Source organism: Heterodontus francisci, chromosome 15 (assembly GCF_036365525.1).
Source record: "Heterodontus francisci isolate sHetFra1 chromosome 15, sHetFra1.hap1, whole genome shotgun sequence".
Lineage (NCBI taxonomy): Eukaryota > Metazoa > Chordata > Chondrichthyes > Heterodontiformes > Heterodontidae > Heterodontus > Heterodontus francisci.
This window is the reverse complement of record NC_090385.1, coordinates 80,953,897-80,979,213: the sequence shown is the minus strand read 5'-3', so window position 1 is coordinate 80,979,213 and position 25,317 is coordinate 80,953,897. Positions and strand designations below refer to the sequence as shown.

The 25,317-nt window shown below is 44.8% G+C and overlaps 1 protein-coding gene across 1 annotated transcript in view; it reads left to right on the top strand.

The window, feature by feature from the left end:
• The window catches only part of LOC137377743 (fibronectin type-III domain-containing protein 3A-like), a 225,332-nt gene that overhangs the window by 125 nt on the left and 199,890 nt on the right, over positions 1–25,317 (top strand). The window lies entirely within an intron of this gene.

The window sequence follows — 25,317 nt, the reverse complement described above, 5'->3', positions numbered from 1 at the left end:
AATTATTTGGCTGTCAGCTTTGTGAAGTTAAAGGAACGCATATGGCACAACCCAATAGCATTGCTTAATGTTTTTATTAAATGCAATTTAGAATCCATAGAGTTGTTTTAGTGGAAATGTTTTGGTATCTACAGTAATGGAAATTGGGACACAGCCAAACCTGGCACAATATGACTGGAAAAACAGAAACTGCTTCTCTGATGTCAATTGCTTGAATGTAGATAAGTGCAATGGATACATATGGTGTATTCTCAAAGCAGCTGAATTCAGTTATGGTTAATATTCTGATTCAACTGCATCGGAAATGCTTTAAAAATTGCAATTGATTTTATTTTCATTTGTTCAAAAGTTGAAGGTGCTCCTGCCATCCTGGGGCCACCATTTTATAAGTGGGAGACTAATCAAATAGCAGGAACATATTCTCAGCTACCTGTAGAATAAGACACTTTCCCAGGCCCTGTGTGATTGTCTGACAAAGGTAGTCAGTTCACCAGGAAATCTGTCTGTGCAGTTAATGGAAATCCAGTCTGCCCAGAGTAGAGATCTGATTTACGTGTTATTTAAGTATAAAATTGAAGTAAAATTAAAATCATCAAAAAGATTATGTACAAAGGGGAATGAGGGCGTAATAGGTTGAAAATTTCAGTTGAGCTGCTGCATGTTAGATGTGTGTGTGGGAAATCTGTCCCAGGAGACTTGCACTTCTAATTGTTAACTGTAAGGGCAAGAGGGGTTGAATGGCAGTTCTTAGCAATTATCATATCATTAAAAGGGTACATGTGAACATAAGAAATAGAAGCAGGAGTAAGGCATACACCCCAACAAGCCTGCTCCACTGTTCAATGAGGTCATCGCTGAACTTTTACACTAACACCATTTTCCCGCCTCAGCATCTGAACATCCACAGCCCTCTGGGGGAGAGAATTCCAAAGATTCACAACCCTCTGAACAAAAGATTTCTCCTGATTTCAATCCTGAGACTATCACACCTACTTCTAGACTCTCCAGAAACAGTATTTCAGCTTCTACCCCTGTCAGGCCCTCTAAGAATTTGATACATTTCAATGAGATCAACTGTCATTCTTTTAAACCCCAGAGAATATAGGTCCATTCTACTCAGCCTCTCCTCAGAGAAGAGCCCTCTCATCCCAGGAATCAATCTAGTGATCCTTTGTTGCATCCCCTTTAAGGGAAATGTATCCTTCCTCGGACACGGAGACCAAAACTGTACATAATACTCCAGGTGTGGTCTCACTGAAGTTCTATATAATTGCAGTAAGACTTCCTTACTCTTATCTGTCAACCCGCTTGCAATAAAGACTGACATGCCATTTGCCTTCCTAATTGCTTGCTGTACCTACATGTTAACTTTCTAACTTATGCTATTAATTACTGGGCTTAACTTTCTTTGGTGTGGGCAATTAATATGCAAATACGGCAACCTCATGAAAATTACAGGGATGTGAAAAGCAAGATGCTGTATTCATGAAGTTGACGGCTGAGCAGTGAAAATCGGCAAGCAAATTATGGTAAAGCACAATTCACAAAGTATCTCTTCTTCATGACAAGCTGCTGGATGATTTGTAGATTAATAACAGCGTGCATCATTCAGAGGCCTTGATGTTTTTCAGCAAAATCTGACCCTATGTTAAAATATTATAAGGTTATATTGCCATCTGAAAATCTTTGCTCCAAAACATTTGGATATATCAACCAACTATCTTTCAAGCCATTATTTTATTTATGTTCCCAGAACGAAACTTGCATTTATATAGCACCTTTAACACAGAACAATATCCCAAGGTCTTCACAGAGTGTAGTGAGACAAAAACAGATTTCAAGAAGAGGATATTAGGAGAGGTGAATAAAAGCTCGGTCAAAAAGGAAAGGTTTAAGGGTGGTCTTAAAGGAGGTGGAGAGGCAGAGGGGCTTGGGGAAGGAATTCCAGTGAGTGAGGCAGAAGGTGGCTGAAGGCCCTGTCACCATGGTGGAACGAAGAACCCAGAGTCAGAGGAACAGAGAGCTCTGGGATAACTGTGGGGCCGAAGGAGGTTACAAAGGTAGGCAAAGGCAAGGCCATATAGAGTTTCTCACAAGCATGTCATATGTCTCCCATCTGGTTCACTATGTCCTTTAGGAAAGATAATCTGCTGTCCTTATCTGGTCTGGCCTACATATGACTCCAAAACCACAGCAATGTGGTTGACTCTTAACTGCCCCCTGAAATGGCCTAGCAAGCCACTCAGTTGTCAAGGGCAATTAGGGATGGGCAACAAATGATGGCCTTGCCAGCGATGTCCACATCCCATGAAAGAATAAAAAAATGCATGTGTTGTCACTGTACTTGGTTCAGTTACTATTTGAAACAACCACCCAACAACAACTTAAATATCCTAATATTCAACTATTTGATAGTGTCTGACATGGCATATTGTGGTAGAAGGTGAAAAACCCAAAAACCTCTCCTGGTGAAGTGCTTCTCATGATATATTCCAAACTGATGAGAAAATATGAAAACAGAAAAATTTCAATGAAAGGTTTAATTATATCTAAGAAAATACTTCATTTCTACTTAATCTTTTGTATGTAATATTTTGAAAGTTTAAAATGATTTTTGCCTTTATTCAGTTTTTTGAACTTCACAAATGATACTATATTTTAAATAATAAGTAACATTCTATGATTAATTGCAAATTTGAGATCTTGAGTCATTTTACTTTCGACTGCAACTGAAAAACATTATCCCTCCTTGTCCTCTTTGTGGCCAATATCCCCCAACACCTGTCTTTTAGGTCCTGACCCCAACCGCCTCCTCTTCACTATGGACGTCCAATCTTTCTACACCTCCATCCCCCACCAGGATGGTTTGAGGGCTCTCCGCTTCTTCCTTGAACAGAGTCCCAACCAGTCCCCATCCACCACCACCCTCCTCCACCTGGCTGAACTTGTTCTCACATTGAACAACTTCTCCTTCAACTCCACTCACTTCTTTCAAGTAAAAGGTGTTGTTATGGGTATCCGCATGGGTCCTAGCTATGCCTGTCTTTTTGTGGGATATGTCGAACATTCCTTGTTCCAGTCATTCTCAGGCTCCCTCCCCCAACTCTTTTTCCGGTACATTGATGACTGTATTGGTACCATTTCCTGCTCCCATCCCGAATGGGAAAACTTTATCAACTTTGCTTCCAATTTCCACCCTTCTCTCACTTTTACATGGTCCATCTCCGACACTTCCCTTCCCTTCCTCGACTTCTCTGTCTCCATTTCTGGGGATAGGCTGTCTACTAATATTCATTACAAGCCCACTGACTCCCACAGCTACCTCAACTACACTTCTTCACACACTGCTTCCTGTAAGGACTCCATTCCATTCTCCCAGTTTCTCTGTCTCTGACACATCTGCTCTGATTATGCAACCTTCCACAACGACGCTTCTGATACGTCTTCCTTTTCCTTCAATCAAGGATTCACCCCCTACTGTGGTTGACAGGGCATTTAACTGTGTCCGGCCCATTTCCCGCACCTCTACCCTCACTCCTTCCCCTCCCTCCCAGAACCATGACAGGGTTCCCCTTGTCCTCACTTTCCACCTCACCAGCCTGCACATCCAAAGAATCATCGTCCGCCATTTCCACCACGTCCAGCATGATGCCACTACCAAAGGCATCTTCCCCTCCCCTGTCAGCATTCCGAAGGGATTGTTCCCTCTGTGACACCCTGGTCCACTCCTCCATTACTCCCAACACCTCGTCCCCTTCCCATGCAATCGCAGGAGGTGTAATACCTGCCTTTTTATCTCCTCTCTCCTCACTATCCAAGGCCCCAAACACCCCTTTCAGGTGAAGCAGCGATTTACTTGTACTTCTTTCAATTTAGAATACTGTATTCACTGCTCACAATGTGGTCTCCTCTACACTGGGGAGACCAAACACAGATTGGGTGATCGCTTTGCGAACACCTCCGCGCAGTCTGAAAACATGACCCCGAGCTTCCTGTCACTTGCCATTTCAACACACCCCACTTCTCTCATGCCCACATCTCTGTCCTGGGATTGCTGCAGTGTTCCAGTTAACATCAACGCAAGCTTGAGGAACAGCATCTCATTTACCAAATAGGCATGCTATAGCCTGCCGGACTGAACATTGAGTTCAGTAATTTCAGAGCATGAGGGGCCACCCTTTTTATTTTTAGTTATTTTTTTCTTTGTCCATTTTATTTTAGTTTGTTTCATTATTCATTTTTTTTTACCATGCCCCTGTCCACTGTTTTTTTTTCATCTTTGTGCTTTGGGCCAGGGCTGTTCATTTTTCTGTCCATTTACACCCTCTCTGCACTAATGCTTTGTCTTTCACCAAACCATTAACATACCACTTGCCTTTGCTCCATGACCTTCTGGTCAGTTATTCTCTGTGACCCTGTCCTATCAACTCCTTCTCTTTTGTTATCTCTTGCTCTACCCCTGCTTTATTTGCTTAAAACCTATTACAGTTCTAACATTTGCCAGTTGTGATGAAAGGTCACTGACCTGAAATGTTAACTCTGCTTCTTTCCCCACAGATGCTGCCAGACCTGCTGAGTATTTCCAGCATTTCTTGTTTTTATTTCAGATTTCCAGCATCTGCAGTATTTTGCTTTTAATTTACCTCTCCTTTAGGGTTTACCTCGATGCTACTAGCCTTATTAATGGTTCCACTTCTACCTGTACCAATATAACCAGCACATTTCCTGCAATGGCTTCTCACACCCTACATCCAATCCATCAGAAAGACCACCTATTTCTACCACTGAACCATCACCCACATCTATCCCCGAATGAACTGTTGATGAAACTCTTATTTGCACCTTTATCACCTACAGGGTTGACTTTTCCAAACTGGCCTCCCAAGGTCACCTGCATACTAACTCCTGCTCAGCCAAAACCCTGCCATCTGCATTATATCTCACTCTATGTCTTACTCATTCATTATCCATTTCTCACCACCACTTCCCATTCCCCAATACATTGGGCTGGATTTAACACGCAAAAACAGATGGGTTGGGATCGAGTTACAGGTCTCAACCCTGACCCCAACCAGCCACCACCAACATGCCCACTTCTGGATTTGATGGAGGCAGAACAAGGGATGGCCACCCAACCTTTGCAAGGAGGTGGCTTGTAAATTTAGCTATTTTAATGAGGTTGGCAGCCTCTGATTTAACTTGATTTTCAGGTTTAACCCAGTCTGGCCAGCTTCCTGAGGCCTTGGGAAACCCGGGAGCTAAAGAGAAGCGAGGACAGCTTCTGGGAGAAGGTATGTGCCTTCACAGCACTGTTTGTTGACCAGGAGGAGCAGGAGTGCTTCACTCCCCAGACCTCAATCTCCCCCCAACCATCAGGCCCCAACCCCAAACAAAGATTCCCAGGGTTGGGGATCAGACTTCCCTGGGATTGGACATTCCAACCCCACCCACCCCGGGCTGAGGGATCGAACTGCCCCTCAGATTAGATACCCTGCCCCAGGATCAGGGATCAAGCACCTTGTTGGAATTGGACCTACCTGATCCTGCAGCCTGCTCCGGTGTCCTCCCTGTCTGACTGGAAGCCAAGCCTGTCAATCAGGCTGATTCTCAGACAAAGAACCTTCCAAGGATAAAAGACACATGCTGTGGAGCATGCGGGGATGCCTCGCCTACGTAACCCGTCCCTGTTATTATCTAGGCCATTGAATTCCAAATCCTCATTCGCAAGTCCGTCATGGCCTTACCTTACAACCTCCTCCTGCCCTATGATCGATCTTGTGTACTGCATTCTTCTGGGACTGGGCATTTGCATGTCCCCTTAGCCTCTGCTCCATCACTGATGACAAGGCTCTTAACATCATGGTCCTATCTTTTGCAATTATGTTCCTGAAATTCTCCATTTTGCCACCTTTGACGCCACCTTCTAAACATCTACAAAACTGATCTCTTTGACCATGGCTGCCGTCACCTCCCCTACTCTTTTTCTCCTGATTTCTCCTTAGTCTCCTTTGTGAAATATCCTGGGATATTTCAGTATGCCAAAGACACAATATAAATGTTATAATATTGTTATTATTGGTTTCTTTGCTCGAATCTGTCCAACCCAAAAAGAAGGGCGGCACAGTGGCGCAGTGGTTAGCACCGCAGCCTCACAGCTCCAGGGGCCCGGGTTCGATTCTGGGTACTGCCTGTGTGGAGTTTGCAAGTTCTCGCTGTGTCTGTGTGGAGTTTGCAAGTTCTCGCTGTGTCTGCGTGGGTTTTCTCCGGGTGCTCCGGTTTCCTCCCACAAGCCAAAAGACTTGCAGGTTGATAGGTAAATTGGCCATTATAAATTGTCACTAGTATAGGTAGGTGGTAGGGAAATATAGGGACAGGTGGGGATGTTTGGTAGGAATATGGGATTAGTGTAGGATTAGTATAAATGGGTGGTTGATGTTCGGCACAGACTCGGTGGGCCGAAGGGCCTGTTTCAGTGCTGTATCTCTAATCTAATCTAAAAAGAAATATTGGTTCCCTGGTTAGAGCTTTTACTGAAGTAAGTTTATCCCGTTTCAATCTAGTTCTTAGAAAATACTAAGAAACAAGTTAAATAACCATTAGAATTTAGAACAAAGTTAGCAATCTTTACATACGGATAAAAACGCAGTGAGTGTAAATCGAAACAGGAGTGCTGTTGGAGATATGCACCTAATATTTAAAGTACTCTGGTGTTCGGATCCAGGGAATTTCAGCTTTGGTTCTGGTTTCACTGAAACTGAAAAAGATTAATTTCAGTAGTTGTGGCTCAGAACAATACTGTTCCAAAAGGCCTCAGAACTGAAAGCAGTGACACGTAATACTGTCATCACACTAATATACGAGTTACTGTTATTCATTCATTTACTTCAGACTGTGATGCTTTTAGCTCCAATTTGGAATACAGATAATTGTACATAAATTGTAACCAATTGCAGAGTGTGATTTCCACTGTTTCAATTCTCCATAGTTCAGAAGAACTTTTTAGCAATTACAGATAGAAAGATGAAAGAACTTGCATTAATATGGTGACTTTCGTGACCGCAGGACATCCCAAATCGTTTTACAGTCAATTAAATACTTCTGAAGTGTAGTTGGCTGATTTCTGAGCTGCTCTGATTTTAGATATGTTCTTTAAGAGAGGTATCATGTTATATGTCAAAATAAATCCAATTTATTTGGAACTGTACTGCTCCTTCAGTGACATACCTCAACGGATGCTACTAGAAGCAATTTCAACTCAGGTAAAAAAAAAATAAACACACTAATGTTAGGTTGGTAATTACACACACAGAAGTGGAATAATCTTGAAAAAAAGATTGAATATGTACAAGTGTTGTCATAGAGTCATAGAGAGAAACAGCACTGAAACAGGGCCTTCGGCCCACCGAGTATGTGCCAATCAACAACCACCCATTTATACTAATCCTACATTAATCCCATATTCCCTACCACATCCCCACCATTCTCCTACCACCTACTAACACGAGGGGCAATTTATAATGGCCAATTTACCTATCAACCTGCAAGTCTTTGGCTGTGGGAGGAAACCGGAGCACCCGGCAGAAAACCACACGGTCACAGGGAGAAATGCAAACTCCGCACAGGCAGTACTCAGAACTGAACCCGGGTCACTGGAGCTGTGAGGCTGCGGTTAGAAAAGTGTTTTTAATCCAGGACTGTGATGATATGAACAAAAGGGGAGGTGGTGGTGTAGTGATATTGTCACTAGTCTAAAAACCTAGAGTATTGCTCTGGGGATATGGGTTTGAATCCCACCAAAACTGAAAGTAAAATTGGAATTCAAACAATAAATTTGGATTTAAAAGCTAGTCTAATAATGGTCATAAAGCCATTATCAATTCTGGTTAAAAAACCCTGTGATTCACTAATGTCCCTTAGAAAAGGAAATCTGCTGTCCTTACCTGGTCTGGCCAATATGTGACTCTAGACCCATAACAATGTGGTTGACTCTTACATGCCTTCTGAAATGGCCTAGCAAGCCACTCAGTTGCATCTAACTGCTACAAAGTCAATAAAAAAGAATTTAACTGGATAGGCCACCTGCTGTTGACCTCGGCACTGGCCTTCCTTACTAACAGCTGGGGGCTTGTGCCAAAATTGGGAGAGCAGCCTGACACAGTCATAGTCGAGGAATCATACCTTACTGACAATGTCTCTAACATGATCCCAGATTATGTCCTGTCCCATGGGCAGTTGTTTCTTGATATCACGCGGAGTGAATTGAATTGGCTGAACTTTGGCATCTGTGATGCTGGGGCTTCAGGAGGAGGCTGAGATGGATCATCAACTCAGCATTTCTGGCTGAAGATTGTTGCAAATGCTTCAGCCTTTTCTTTCACACTGATGTTCTGGGCTCCCCCATCATTCAGTATGGGGATATTTGTGGAGCCACCTCATCCAGTTAGTTGTTTAATTGTCCACCACCATTCATGGCTGGATGTGGCAGGACTGCAGAACTTAGATCTGATCCGTTGGTCATGGGATCACTTATCTGTCTATCACATGGTAATGGTAGCGTGGGGGATATGCCAGGCCATGAGATTACAGATTGTGGGTGAGTACCATTGTGCTGTTGCTGATGGCCCAAAGCACCTCATCAGAACATCAGTGCGAAAGATAAGGCTGAAGCATTGGCAACAATCTTCAGCCAGAAATGCTGAGTTGATGATCCATCTCTGCCTCCTCCTGAAGTCCCCAGCATCACAGATGCCAGAGTTCAGCCAATTCAATTCACTCCGTGTGATATCAAGAAACGACTGAAGGCACTGGATACTGCAAAGGCCCTGACAATATTCTGGCAATAGTATTGAAGACTTGTGCTCCAGAACATGCAGCGCCCCTAGCCAAGCAGTTCCAGTACAGCCACAACACTGGCATCAACTCAGTAATGTGAAAAATTGCCCAGGTATGTCCTGTACACAAAAAGCAGGACAGGTCCAACCCGGCCAATTACTCCCCCATCAGTCAACTCTCAATCATCAGTAAAGTGATGGAAGGTGTCATCAATAGTGCCATCAAGCGGCACTTGCTTAGCAATAAGCTGCTCAGTTTGGGTTCCGCCAGGGCCACTCAGCTCCTGACCTCCTTACAGCCTTGGTTCAAACATGGACAAAAGAGCTGAACTCAAGAGGTAAGGTGAGAGTGACTGCCCTTGACATCAAGGCAGCATTTGACCAAGTATGGCATCAAGGAGCCCTAGCAAAACTGAAGTCAATGGGAATCAGGGGGAAAACTCTCCGCTGGTTGCAGTCATACCTAACGCAAAGGAAGATGGTTGTGGTTGTTGAAGGTCAATCGTCTGAGCTCCAGGACATCACTGCAGGAGTTCCTCAGGGTGGTGTCCTAGGCCCAACCATCTTCAGCTGCTTCATCAATGACCTTCCTTCAATCATAAGGTCAGAAGTGGGGATGTTCACTGATGATTGCACAATGTTCAGCAGCATTCGCGACTCTCCTCAGATACTGAAGCAGTCTGTGTAGAAATGCATCAAGACCTGGATGGCGGTAAAAAAGGCAAATGGTATGTTGGCCTTCATAGCGAGAGGATTCGAGTACAGGAGCAGGGATGTCTTGCTGCAATTATACAAGGCCTTGTGGTGAGGCCACACCTGGAATATTGTGTGCAGTTTTGGTCTCCTTATCTGAGGAAGGATGTTCTTGCCACATAGGGTGTGCAGTGAAGGTTTACCAGACTGATTTCTAAGATGGCAGGACTGACGTATGAGGAGAGATTGAGTCGGTCAGGATTATATTCGCTGGAGTTCAGAAGAGTGAGGGGTGGATCTCATAGGAACCTATAAAATTCTAACAGGACTTGACAGGGTAGATGCAGGAAGGATGTTCCCAATGGTGGGGGAGTCCAGAACCAGGGGGTCTAAGGATATGGGTAAACCTTTCAGGACTGAGATGAGAAGAAATTTCTTCACCCAGAGAATGGTGAGCCTGTGGAATTCGCTACCACAGAAAGCAGTTGAGGCTAAAACATTGTATGTTTTCAAGAAGGAGTTAGATATAGCTCTTGAGTCTAAAGGGATCAAAGGGTATGGGGCAAAAGCAAGAACAGGTCACTGAGATGGATGATCAGCCATGATCATAATGAATGGCGGAGGAGGCTTGAAGGGCCGAATGGCCTATTCCTGTTCCTATTTTCTATGTTTCTATGGACAATATCCAGGCTTGGGCTAATAAGTGGCAAGTAACATTTGTGCCACACAAGTGCCAGGCAATGACCATCTCCAAAAAGAGAGTCTAAACATCTCCCCTTGACATTCAATGGCATTACCATTGCTGAATCCCCCACTATCAACATCTTGGGGCTACCATTGACCAGAAACGGAACTGGAGTAGCCACATAAATACTGTGGCTACAAGAGCAGGTCAGAGGCTAGGAATCCTGAGGCGAGTAACTCACCTCCTGATTCCCCAAAGCCTGTCCACCATCTACAAGGCACAAGTCAGGAGTGTGATGGAATACTCTCCACTTGCCTAGATTGGTGCAGCTCCAACACTCAAGAAGCTCGACACCATCCAGGACAAAGCAGCCCGCTTAATTGGCACCCCATCCACAAACATTCACTCCCTCCACCACCGATGCACAGTGGCAGCAGTGTGTACCATCTACAAGATGCACTGCAGCAACGCACCAAGGCTCCTCAGACAGCACCTTCCAAACCCGCGACCTTCTCCAACTAGAAGGACAAGGGCAGCAAATGCATGGGAACATCACAACCTGCAAGTTCCCCTCCAAGTCACACACCATCCTGACTTGGAACTATATCGCCGTTCCTTCACTGTCGCTGGGCCAAAATCCTGGAACTCCCTTCCTAACAGCATTGTGGGTGTACCTACCTTCCATGGACTGCAGCGGTTCAAGAAGGCAGCTCACCATCGCCTTCTGAAGGGCAATTAGGGATAGGCAATAAATGCTGGTCTAGCCAGCAATGCCCACATCCCATGAATGAATCAAAAAAAGCAGAAAGATGTGGTCTGCTCCTGCCATTCCCATTAACTGCTTTACCTTGAGTTGTGGGAGGACAAGGAAAGGGAAGGAGGAATTTAAGGGGAAAACACTGTGCTACTTGTGATAGACTGTGACTGAGTACAGTTTATGGGCAGCTCACCTAACACAAATCAAATTGCTCAATGCCTATGAATGTGATGTTATTTGAGTCCTTCCAAAATTGGTAGAATGGCTTTGAACCGGCACTGTAGAGATCAAAATGGAATTGCTGTCTTTGCTCGGGAAATGTTGCCTGGTTCCATTGTGCACTTTTGCAGGGCAGTATCAAGATGTACATTCTGTACCCTAATGCATATGCAGCACAAGGTAATTATTTTGTTTTAACCTGTTTCTCACAAAATTTGATTCATATCAGCTTTTGTGTTTTATGTAGTTAGAAAACCATTGTGTGCCGTGAGAAGTCACAATCTGCAATTCTTGCATAATTGGTAGATCGTAACTCAGGAAATGAGTGCTTACAAATGCATGATTGCAGGGATTAAAAGGGATTCAGAATGTTGCAACAAGTTTGTGAGATTTTGTTGGAATAGCAGTCCAAGAATAAGCATCACTACAAGTGCAGCACTGTTTGATGCACTTGCCTCTCTCCTTTTCGCCTGTCACTTGCTTCTGCAATAACATCCTAGTGTTTAATAGCTGCTCCTATCTGCATTGCTAAATCGTTATTGAAGGATTTTGCTCTTGGAGTCTTTACATATATATAGTCCATTATCTCTTGTGTGTCTGCATGGCAGTTTCTTCAAATGATCATATAATTCCTGTAGTTGCCAGAATGTAGGGCTTCAGTGTAGGTTATAGCTGTGATGAACATTCATTGACTGGTTCTCTGACCTGGTATTGCACATGTATCCACATTGAAAAAATAGGCTGAATTCTGGTGAAACGACAAGAAAGTGCACTTCTTCCAAATGTCAGCCAGGCGGCATTGGAATTGTTTGCACTATACATGCCATTATTCCTTATTTGTGGGATAGGACAGGGAGCCACTCATATTTAATAGTTTTATTTTTGCAGTACAGTTCTTTCAACTTTTCCTTAGCTTCTGTTGATATTCAGTTGATAGGATGGGAAGATCCTACAGCCATCTCCACGGATGCACTCAAGGCTTGGGAAGCGGCCTCTCTTTATCGGCTGAGTTTGTTCAGTTTTTTGGGCAGCTCCAGTGTGAAGTGCTCTTGGCCAACTGCAAGTGATAATTGGCACATCCCTTGTCTAAGCACAACATAGCTGCATAAAAATCTTTACTGGTCTTCTGCATAAAACGCCGATGGGATTGACGCCAGCATCATAGCAGGTTTTACAAGAGCTGATTCATGACGAACAATGGAAATAATTATAAAAAATTTATCATGCTCTGGCACTGCTGGCCACTGCCAGGATATAATGTTGGTCTTAGTCATTATGCAAGGAATTATTTGTGCAAGATGAACAATTAGTATACATACCTGAATGGCACCAATTTGTCTCAGCTATCTCATGACTCCTGTTGTTTATAAATCAGTTTTCCCATCCTTTCCTCTCCAGAAGTATTGATGCTTATTTGACTATGATTCTACAGGTTCCAGGCACCCTCTGGTATCTCACCCAAGTGCTTGAGTCTACACAATATGACATTGTTTTACTCAATGCTCACATACCAACACAGTCTAGTTGGAAATCAATAGATAGTTATTAGTAGGCAATAAATTGTAGCACCCCTTATTGCAATCATTGTTGAATTGAATTTAGTACAGTTAAGACCAGGAATAGAACTTGAAATGTTCTGGTCCAGTACCTCAGTCAATCCACTGTCTTTATCAATTGAGCTATTAGGGGAACCAGAAGGCCATGCATTGCATAGTTGCTATTATTATTTAGCATGTTAACAAGCAGGATATAAGTCTCTCAAAAATTGCTAAAGAAGAAATTGGATAACAAGCAAGAGTAGTGATCAGCAGCTTCCACTCTATGGTCCAGAAACCACCTGGAAATGGCTGGAATCATGTTCAAGAAACCAAAAAGAAATAGAAAAGAGATACAATAGCGAGAAATAAAACAAACACACAAACTGCAGAGAAAAAGCCCCCCCACAAAAAATGAGAGATAGCCAAGGATTTTGAATAAGAACTTTACAGTGAGAGTCATAATTTTAAAATATTATTCAGTATTTATTGAAATAAACTAGCATTCATAAGTTTAAGTATATAAAAGTAAAATGCAGCAACAAGAAATTATTAAAATGTTCACACCACACTTCATATCCAAAAGGCTGCCTCAATGCCCTTTACAGTGGGAAGGAAAAGTTGAATGCTGAGTGGGAAGTAAAATCAGGAAAGAAGCTAGGTAGGGAGTCAAAGGACACAGTCAAAGAGACAGATTTTAAAAAGCTCCTTGAAAACTGCGAAAGAAATACAAGGCGTAGGGACATAGGAAGCGAGTTCCAGAGGATAAAGGTATAGAATGGCTGAAAATGGTGGGCTTCATGCACAGTATGAGTTTCACCAGTGTTGGAAGGATTAGTTGACGGAGAAACTGCCAGGTATGGGTGGAGTGTGGGCTAGGTTAGGAAGAAGGCAGAAAGGCTGGGAGTCATACGGACTTGGGAAGACAGGAATTTGAAGAAGCAAGGAAAGTTATGTAGCTGGCCTTGATTTTCGACATGAAGTTGATGGGTTCCTTGCATTTGGATCCAAAGTGAAAGCACATCTGTGCTTCTGCAGGTGCCTGTGTCCAAAATACTAATACCATAAAGTAAGAATTAGTGTGTTACAAACATTGCTAAGTATTTGCAATTTGATGTGTTTGTTCTGTTATAAAGCTATTGTACTACATTCCAGTGCATGCTACTAAATTTGATTCACTTCCATTTAAATATGTTTATATTTAGATTAGTTTAGTTTAGAGATACAGCACTGAAACAGGCCCTTCGGCCCACCGAGTCTGTGCCGACCATCAACCACCCATTTATACTAATGTTACACTAATCCCATATTCCTACCACATCCCCACCTGTCCCTAGATATTGAGATTTAGAGATTTAGTATAACAGAGTTTAAATCAACTTATAATATTTAGATTTTAAAATTGTACCTGGCTTCCTTCAATTTTGCCTTCATTACTTCTAACAGTGAAAAACCTGCAAACAGGATTTCTGAGTAATTCTGAGTTGCAACCCCAAAGTTACAGATAATGTATTGTAGATAGGTGAATGAACTCTGACATTTATGACAGCTTCCCTCTTTTTGTTGCTCCCTTTTACCACTGATTGTAGTGAGCCTTTGGCTCAGCGGTAGCATCTCCACATTTCTGTTAAGACGATGCAGGGTTCAAACTGTACTCCAAGCGGTACTAGCTCGGTCTCAAAATTCCGACACAGCTCCCCACTATTTTACCGGCCACACCCCCCGCCTCCCAGCCTGCCACTTGGGGGCTGATAAAATTTTGCCCATCGGGTCATTTCATGCTGAAGGACTTCACAATCAAACTAGATTGAGTTGTCACCAAATACATGCAGGGGACATTTTCCCTTTCCAGGGCTATAGACCACCACGCAAACCAACGGAAAGAGGCGGCTCATGTCTGAAATGGACCAGGGTGGCAGCTCCTTATCGGATGAGGAAGGGCAGGAAAGGTTACAGCAGAAAAAAAAACAGCAGAACGCAAAGGAGCTGGAGGGGCAGGCCCCCAAGCTCTGAAACACTGGAAGCAGCAAAGGGCCCAGCAGCGCACCCTAGCCCCAAAGCACCAGGTGCAGTGAGACGCCCAGCGCACCCCAGCTCCGGGAAGCTGAGAGTAGTGAAGCACCCAGTGGACCCTAGCTCTGGGAAGCTGGGAGCAGCAACGTCCACGATGATGAACAGAGGGGAAAGACAACACCAGCGGACGACAGTCCAAACCTCCCTGCTTACACGAACCCCCCCCACCACCAACCACCCCCCACCCTCACCGATATCACCCAAGTGGAACAACCCTCCCGTGGGTGACCAGGATAGTTTTCTCAGCCCAACAATGGTGCAACAGTTTGTACATGCTATGGGTATGCAGGAATATACCCAAGGACTGGGCCTAGCACAGACACCTGGAGTGGTAAGCAACATACATCAACCTCCATCGACTGCAGCAGGAGCAGATTCTGCATGCTTTTCTGGAGTCAGGATATTTCCCTCTGTCTCTCTCTCACTTTCTGAACGCCTTGAGGATGAAGAACCTCTTGATGTTTGTCTTGATCGCTTCCCACCAGTGCGTCTAAGACTCAAGGCGGGGTTTCATGGTTCTGCAACCTTTGTAATCTCTTATGAGTTTGTCTATGTTTCCTGGGATCAACAGTTTCACGTTCAGCTTCCATGTCCCACTGCCAACTTTCACATCTTCCTGTAAGTGACAGTTGGCCAGCAGGAGGCAGTGGTCAGAAAAGAAAACTGGCTTGACGTCAGTGGATCTGACCGTGAACACTTGGGACACAAACAGGAACAGACAGACCCATCTGGCCTCGATCCCGTGTTTAAAGAATGTCTCCATTAACGTGCGTAGTGTTAAATCCATTACGAGCTGTGTTTCGACCTTGGGTTACCTCGCCAAGGTCAAAGCCAGCCTGCTGTTTCTGCAGGAGTGTGGGATACCACACCTCAGCACTTACAGGCAATGCTCGCGATGGTGGTCCTACGGGCCATCGATCTGGTCAGGTGGACACAATTCTCGTTCCTCTGGCCTGGCTAATCTGCTACATGGAGGCAACTTCACCATCTCTGAAGTTAAGGAGATGGTGGGCGGTTGCCTCCTCATAGCAGATTTAATGTACAAAAATGCTCCACTCCGAATGATCAATGTGTACACCCTGGTCCAATGCAGTTAGCAGCTGACCATGCTCAAGCAGCTCTCACTGCTGCTGGCGTGTCCAGGCTGGCATTCTAGGCAGTGACTTCAACTGCATCAACGATGCAGCCGGACGATCCATCAGGGCCGACAGCAAACTGGACGCCACATCCAGATTCCTGATGGAAACAGTAAAAGACGCCAAGCTGCACGATGTCTTTAGCAACCCTGCAGAGGAAGTGCGGCGTAGATACACGTGATCGAGGCCAGATGGGTCTGTCCATTCCTGTTTGTGTCCCAAGTGTTCACGGTCAGATCCACTGACGTCAAGCCAGTTTTCCTTTCTAACTACTGCCTCCTACTGGCCAACTGTCACTTACAGGAAGATGTGAAAGTTGGCAGTGGGACATGGAAGCTGAACGTGAAACTGTTGATCCCAGGAAACATAGACAAACTCATACGGGATTACAAAGGTTGCAGAACCATGAAACCACTCCTTGAGTCTTAGACACACTGGTGGGAAGCGATCAAGACAAACATCAAGAGGTTCTTCATCCTCAAAGGCGTTCAGAAAGTGAGAGAGAGACAGAGGGAAATATCCTGACTTCAGAAAAGCATGCAGTATCTGCTCCTGCTGCAGTCGATGGAGGTCGATGTCAAGGAGGATCTTTGAGAGATAAAGAGCCAGCAGGTCTCACTCTTTGCTGCGGAGGCCTCAGATCATCTTCTGGTCCAGGGTCCACTCCATGGTGCAGGATGAGATGTGCTCGAGCTTCTTCTTCCAAAAGGTACACAGAGAGAGCTCTGTGATCAGCAGCCTGACGGACGATGACTCCGTAACGTCACCACAGCCTGACATACAAAATATCAGCAAATCCTTTTAAGCTGGGCTTTCTGACATGACGCCCACAGATAGCACGGCCTCCCAGTCCTTCCTGTCCTCCAACATGGAGGTCTTAGATGAGAGTACGCAGGAGAGTCTGGACAAACTGCTAACTCTGGATGAGCTGACAAAGGCCATTAGTTCCTTTTGAGGTGAGTAAAACTCCAGAAAGTGACGGCTTACCGGTCGAGTTGTATTCAACTCTGTGGGACTGGATCGGCCCAGACCCGCTGGAAGTATACGAGTGTATGCTTGTGGCCGGCAGCATGTCAGAACGCATGAGGAAAGGCATCATCACCCTCATCAACAAGCGGAAGGGGGAGAGGGCGGAAATTAGAAATTGGAAGCCCATTTCACTGCTTAATGTTGTCATGCAGGCCCCCACCTGCCAAGCATGAGGCATATTAATTTTGCCACATGGACATTAAATTTCAAACTGTTGTTGAAGTAAAGAAAGGACTTGCTTTAAAAAATTGCCAGATCTTAGCTGGAAAGACATTTGCACATTAACAGATAGTTTTTGGAAGGACAAAGCAGCCATTCCCTGACACATTCAACCCACAATGGACTTTTGGTCACCAGATGTTGAAGCGGGGGGGGGAGCTCGCATTCCAGGTTGACTGCTAAGATGGCCGAATACACAAACGGACATGGTCAAACCAGCTAGTCACATGACTAACCTACTGGGCAACCTGAGTTTTTTGAATTTGTACAAACAGTTTGGGCAGAAATCAGAATGCTCCTGCACTGAGAAGATCTCTCCTGGCTGGCTCGCCACAGCCTCACCTGTTTGCCTGCTCCCATCTCTTTCTCACAAGCCTCTGAATCCACTGAAGACATGTGAACCCCAAGAGAGAAAAGTCTCCTACAGCGAACAAGGTTTAAGAAGAATACTGGGCCCCAACGAAAAGCAAGATCTACCTACAATCAAGGACTCTACAGTGAGCTTGAAGAACTGTAACAAAAACTCTTCAGATATTGCCTCAAACTCTTCCACTTTAGTTTTCTTCTGCTCTTTTCTGTCTCTATTTGCAAGTGTGTATCGCGTATGCATTCCAGCGTGGGTGCGTTGTGTATCCGTAGGCATTAACCGAATTAGAGTTTAAGTTTAATAAATTTCAACTTTTCTTCTTTAAACCTAAGAAAGCTTGTTCATGCTGGTTTCTTTGTCTTATAATTGGAAAGCGGAGAACAAGGATTCACCAAGGGGGAGCTAAAAACACAATGTATTTAAAAATAAAACCCTGTTACAGTAAGACGAGGTGAAGGCTGAAAGGGAACCCTAGACCTCTTTCTCACCTGGTTGTGACAATGTGTACTACAAAATTCTGTCCAAGGTCATTGCCAACTGGGTCAAGTCTGCTCTGGAGTTGATAATTCACCCCAATTGGACCTGCATTGTACACGGCAGGAGATCTCTGATAGCCTCGCACTACTCAGGGATACGATCGTCCATGTACAGACAGGTGATGACACCTACCTCTTTAGCTTGGACCAGAAGGCATTTGACAGAATATCGCACATCTGCATGATGGAAGTGCTCTCCAAAATGGGGTTTGGGGAGGGAATCTGCAATTGGATCCAACTGCTCTACACAAACATCAGTAGCGCAGTTTCAATCAGTGGGTGGGAATCGGAAAGTTTTCCGATCAAATCTGGAGTTAGGCAGGGCTGTCCTCTCTCCCCTGTCTTGTTTGTTTGCTGTATCAAACCTGACGAGAGTGGTCCTAAAGGAAGAGTGCTAAATTGGGGGAAGGCCAACTATACCAAAATTCGGCAGGAGCTGGGGAATGTAGATTGGGAGCAGCTGTTTGAAGGTAAATCCACATGCGATATGTGGGAGGCTTTTAAAGAGAGGTTGATTAGCATGCAAGGAGAGACATGTTCCTGTGAAAATGAGGGATAGAAATGGCAAGATTAGGGAACCATGGATGACAGGTGAAATTGTGAGACTAGCTAAGAGGAAAAAGGAAGCATACATAAGGTCTAGGCGGCTGATGAAAGACGAAGCTTTGAAAGAATATCAGGAATGTAAGACCAATCTGAAACGAGGAATTAAGAGGGCTAAAAGGGGTCATGAAATATCTTTAGCAAACAGGGTTAAAGAAAATCCCAAAGCCTTTTATTCATATATAAGGAGAAAGAGGGTAACTAGAGAAAGGATTGGCCCACTAAAGGACAAAGGAGGAATGTTATGCTTGGTCAGAGAAAATGGGTGAGATTCTAAACGAGTACTTTGCATCGGTATTCACCGAGGAGAGGGACATGACGGATGTTGAGGTTAGGAACAGATGTTTGATTACTCTAGGTCAAGTCGGCATAAGGAGGGAGGAAGTGTTGGGTATTCTAAAGGGCATTAAGGTGGACAAGTCCCCAGGTCCGGATGGGATCTATCCCAGGTTACTGAGGGAAGCGAGAGAGGAAATAGCTGGGGCCTTAACAGATATCTTTGCAGCATCCTTAAACATGGGTGAGGTCCCGGAGGACTGGAGAATTGCTAATGTTGTCCCCTTGTTTAAGAAGGGTAGCAGGGATAATCCAGGTAATGATAGACCGGTGAGCCTGACGTCAGTGGTAGGGAAGCTGCTGGAGAAGATACTGAGGGATAGGATCGATTCCCATTTGGAAGAAAATGAGCTTATCAGTGATAGGCAACATGGTTTTGTGCAGGGAAGGTCATGTCTTACCAACTTAATAGAATTCTTTGAGGAAGTGACAAAGTTGATTGATGAGGGAAGGGCTGTCGATGTCATATACATGGACTTCAGTAAGGCGTTTGATAAGGTTCCCCATGGCAGGCTGATGGAGAAAGTGAAGGCGCATGGGGTCCAAGGTGTACTAGCTAGATGGATAAAGAACTGGCTGGGCAACAGGAGACAGAGAGTAGCAGTGGAAGGGAGTTTCTCAAAATGGAGACGTGTGACCAGTGGTGTTCCACAGGGATCCGTGCTGGGACCACTGTTGTTTGTGATATACATTAATGATTTGGAGGAAAGTATAGGTGGACTGATTAGCAAGTTTGCAGACGACACTAAGATTGGTGGAGTAGCAGATAGTGAAGGGGACTGTCAGAGAATACAGCAGAATATAGATAGATTGGAGAGTTGGGCAGAGAAATGGCAGATGGAGTTCAATCAGGGCAAATGCGAGGTGATGCATTTTGGAAGATCCAATTCAAGAGTGAACTATACAGTAAATGGAAAAGTCCTGGGGAAAATTGATGTCCAGAGAGATTTGGGTGTTCAGGTCCACTGTTCCCTGAAGGTGGCAATGCAGGTAAATAGAGTGGTCAAGAAGGCATACGGCATGCTTTCCTTCATCGGACGGGGTATTGAGTACAAGAGTTGGCAGGTCATGTTACAGTTGTATAGGACTTTGGTTCGGCCACATTTGGAATACTGCGTGCAGTTCTGGTCGCCACATTACCAAAAGGATGTGGATGCTTTGGAGAGGGTGCAGAGGAGGTTCACCAGGATGTTGCCTGGTATGGAGGGCGCTAGCTATGAAGAGAGGTTGAGTAGATTAGGATTATTTTCATTAGAAAGACGGAGGTTGAGGGGGGACCTGATTGAGGTGTACAAAATCATGAGAGGTATAGACAGGGTGGATAGCAAGAGGCTTTTTCCCAGAGTGGGGGATTCAATTACTAGAGGACACGAGTTCAAAGTGAAAGGGGAAAAGTTTAGGGGGGATATGCGTGGAAAGTTCTTTACGCAGAGGGTGGTGGGTGCCTGGAATGCGTTGCCAGCGGAGGTGGTAGATGCGGGCACGATGGCGTCTTTTAAGATGTAGCTAGACAGATACATGAATGGGCAGGAAGAAAAGAGATACAGACCCTTAGAAAATAGGCGACATGTTTAGATAGAGGATCTGGATCGGCGCAGGCTTGGAGGGCCGAAGGGCCTGTTCCTGTGCTGTAATTTTCTTTGTTCTTTTGTTGAGTCCATCAGGTAGGATGCGGGCATAGGATGGGTGACAATCCCGCGCAGTTGAGGCACTCAGGTCAAAGCCTCTCTGTACAAGGACAACATCACCGTCTTCTGCTTCGATTCACTGTTAGTTCACAAACTGATGAGTGTTTGCGAACAGTTCAAACTGACCGCAAAGAAAACTGCAGCAAGATCAATGCCATGTTCTTTGGGAACTGGGCCGACCGATCCTTTGTCCCCTTCACTGTCAGGTTAGGCTACCTGAAGGTGTTGGGGACATGGTTCAGAGGGCATGCACCAAAAAACTGGAAGGAGCGAGTAGCCATGGTGAAACAGAAACTGGCCATGTGGGAGCAACACTCCCTCTCCATTGTGGGTAAGAACCTGGTCATCAGGTGCGAGGTGCTCTTGATGTTCCTCTACATGACACAGGTCTGGCCCATACCCCGCTTCTGTATTGTGGTGGTCACCCGAGCCATCTTTTGCTTTATTTGGAGATCAAAAATGGACCGTGTCTGCAGGGACACGATGTTCAAACCTCTAGATAAAGGGGGAAAAAACGTACCCAACGTCGCCCTCATCCTGATGGCCACCTTGGTGTACGGCAGCATCAAATTGTGCGTAGGCCCTCAGTACGCAAACACCAAGTGTCACTACATGCTGAGGTTCTATCTGTCTCCGGTATTACAAAGGATGGGTCTGGTCACGTTGCCACATAATGCTCCATTCAATTGGACCATACCGTACCACCTGTCTCTCATGGAAATGTTTGTATAGAAAAACACCTTTAACCACAAGTCCATCAGGCAGTGGTCCACACGCAACATCCACGAGGCCCTGCGGGAAAAGGAGATGGTGGATCCTGTCAGATGGTTCCCCGAGCAGACTATCAAACTCATTTGGCAGAATGCCTCATTGCCAGAACTTTCAAACAAGGGCCAAGATGTAGCTTGGCTGGTGGTGGTGGCTGTCAGATCCTTCCTGCATGCCTGGAGTCTCAGTGCGGCCGTACGTTTCCCTCGTGGCAGCTGCGGCGGGGAAGAGACAGTCGCCCACCTCCTTCTGGAATGTGCTTTTGTAAAGCAGGTCTGGAAAGAGATGCAGTGGTTTTTGTTGAGCTTTATCCTGAGCAGCTCCGTAACACAAGACCCAGTGCTTTATGGGTTGTTCCTATGACGCATACCAAGAAAAACATCAACTGCTGCTGGAGAACCATCAAGTTGGTGAAAGAGGCACTTTGGTCTGCACAAAACTTGCTGGTGTTCCAGTGCGAAGAGCTGTTGACGACCGAGTGTTGCAGACTGGCATAGTCCAAGGTCCAGGACTGAGGGATGCACTAAAGCTTGGTGTAGCTGCCGCAAAAGCTCAATGCGGGGAGGCCACTGTGTAAGGCCCACCCTGCATAGTATACCACAGGGATGGAAACTGTGTAAAACCCCTCAGGCTGTATGCACCAGAGAATGTTTGACATAGAATGTAAATGTACATTGTAAATATAACCTGTAAAGGCAAGTGCAATGAGGCACCTCATGTACTGTATTGAAAGAAACTGCACTTTATGTAATGTCAAATTTGAACTGTTAGTTAATGTGTTATTTACAAATTTTATGAATAAAGGATATCTTTGGGGAAGAAAGGTGAACAGTAGATCAGTTATTGTCCCTGCTGAGATCACCTAGTTTCACTCGTTTCTTAAGTTAGAAGTTTGTGGATTTGAGACTTTGAGCATAAAATCAACATTATTGCAGTATTTTTATTATCACTGCTAGCTTGTAAGAGGTGCCACCTTTTTGGTAAGATGTTAAACTGAGGTCCTGTTCAAAAGCATGTAAGAAAAAAAAGTGCCACTGAAAGAAAAAAAGGAGTTGGGGGTACTGGTCAATATTTATCCCTCAAACAACATCACCAAAAGCAGGTGAATTAGCATTTATCTTATACACTCTTTGCGGAACCTTGTGTGTTAACTGGTTGCTGTATCTGTCTATAAACCAAACCACTGCACTTCAATAATGACCCATTAGCAGTAAATTATGTCCTGGTTAGATGAAAGGCACTATATAAATGCAAGGACTGATTGGATAATCTGGATAACACTTTTGATTTGTCAGGCATCTTTTTAAAAATGCTCTTTAGACTGCTGTTTATGAAAGTACATGGTGATTACAACATAGTAACAAGCTTGGAAGGACTGGAAATGGGACATCCTCCACCCCACCTGCATCCCCAGCAGCAGTAGTCTGACTTTCTCCCGCAGCCCCAGCAGTAATAGGCTGACTCTTTCCCACAGCTCCAACAGCAGTTGGCTGACCCTCTCCTGCAGCCCCGGCAGCAACAATGAGCTGACCCTCTCCCAGACCCAGTAGCAACGAGCTGACCTTCTCCCAGTCCCGGCAGTAAGAAGCTGACCCTCTCCCATAGCCCCAGCAACAATGAGCTGACCCTCTTCTGCAGTCCCAGCCTCAATGAGCTGACTCTCATCCGCAGCCTCAACAGCAATGAGCTGAACCTCTCCCCAGCCCAAGCAGCAATGAGCTGACCCTCTCCCAGTCCCAGCAGCAATGAGCTGACCTTATCCCGCAGCCCCAGCAGCAATGAGCTGCCCCTCTCCTGCAGTCCCAGCAGCAATGAGCTGATCCTTTCATGCAGCCCCAGCAGCAATGAGCTGACCCTCTCCCAGTCCTAGCAGCAAGAAGCTGACCCTCTCCCCCAGCCCCAGCAACAATGAGCTGACACAATCCTGCAGTCCCAGCAGCAATGAGTGTTGCATGATTGCCTTTAAGAGTGATATCCTTTTAAGATCTTAGCATGCTAATGAGCTAAGTGCCAGGATGCAGTCATGTGACTCAGAGCCAGAGTCACTGTAACTGTAACATCTAGAGGAAGGTTCTATAAATAATTAGCTCTGCACAGTATATACTTGTTTGTTGTTAATAAACCTGTTTCTGATCTTCAACCAACTGAACTCCAAGCATCTCATTCATGTTGCATCAGAAAACATAAAAAGAACTCATTGTATAGTGGCAGCTGTGGTGAGAAGACAAAGTCTAAGATTGAAGACCACAGGGAAAAGAGGTTTAAAAACTACCTTCCTTCAGCTAAAAGAGAGAAAGTTAAAAAAAAAAACTGTCCAAACAGGGGAAGGAGAACACTTACCTCAAGCTGTAGAAGACAGTGCTGAACGACAGGCTGCAAATCAATCACTGCGATCAGGTGAGTTATTGTCTATACGGTTCAGAAATCTCCGTTGAAAAAAGCTTTGAGGTGCTTGCAAAGTTGATTTTTTTAAAGGCTCAGTAAAACAAAAAAACAGTGAAAGCCCAATCCCGATCTCAGGCTGATCGATTGTTTTCAAAGGCCCACCAAACCTGATCGAAGTCGGCACTATTACAGGAGGCATCCGATAGCAAAAAGCGCGGGAATCCTCCATTCATGCAGCTTAAGCTGAAAAAAACATCATTAAACCAGTCGAGCGTGAAGAGCTATCATTCACTCAACCAAAGTTTAAAAACAACCCATAAAACCACTCAACTGTGAAGTACTGCTTATTGAACGGCTGTATAAACAAACACTAACAGAAAAAGCACTTGAAAAGCCGATTGCACAGCTGTGTAAACAGACAGACTAGAATGCTGGGAGCTAGATAAACAGACAAGCACTGCTAAACAACTGCTCCTGTCAATCAAAGCAACCAATAGAGTTTTTTAAAGGGAAAGCAGTACAGAGTCACAGAACCATGTCTTAAAGCAAGTTTTAAACAAAAGAGCAGCAAAAAGATGGATACCAAATTTCCCAGCATGAACTGGAAGGCCATAGATATCCCATTAGAGTTTCAATTTTTTAAACAGGGAATACAGTTATCCTTCACTGACCAAGCGACTGTAGAACCAGAAAAGCAAGCTGTATAACTACTAATAGCAGTTGGAAATGAGTGATTACACAGAATTAATACCTCAGGTTTATCTGAAGAGGACCAGAAAGTTCCCGCAAAGGTATGGAAAGTGCTATAAGATCAGCTCCAATTACGATTGAATTTTACAATTCACTGCCAGGAATTGATGTCCTACAGGCAACAGCCACAGGAATTGACAGATCAGTTTGTCAGTAAATGCCATAGTAAGGGCAATGAATGCGATTTCTCAAAAGCTAGGCTGTCAGACCAAAAAATGGAGCTGGTGATTGTAACAACACCCATTGAAGCATTCTAGAAAGACCTCTTGGGGAAAAAGGTCAGAGCATTGATACACTGCTGGAAGATGGCAGGAAATACGAAACCATTGTAGCTGGACAACAGCACCTGCAAGCACTAGGTGCAGCCAACAGTATTGGCATCAGAACCAGGTCGAAAAGAGCAAGCAAGGTGTGTGGTAAATGTGGTTGGTCCCACTCACAGCGAAGTTGTCCTGCATTTCAAGACCTGTGCAAGGTATGCAGTGCAGAAGGACACTGGGCCAGCCTATGCAAGAACTCTGGCTCCAAAGACGCAGCCAGAAGTCACAGTGGAACACAAGCAAACAGAAAACAGGGTAACGGCAGCAAGGAGCACACCAGAACCTGCGTAAATGCAAGCCGATACACAAAGTCCACAGCGAAACAGACCTGAGACAAGACTCAGAGAGAAGCAATTCTCAGCCAAAAGATGAACAGGCATTCCACAT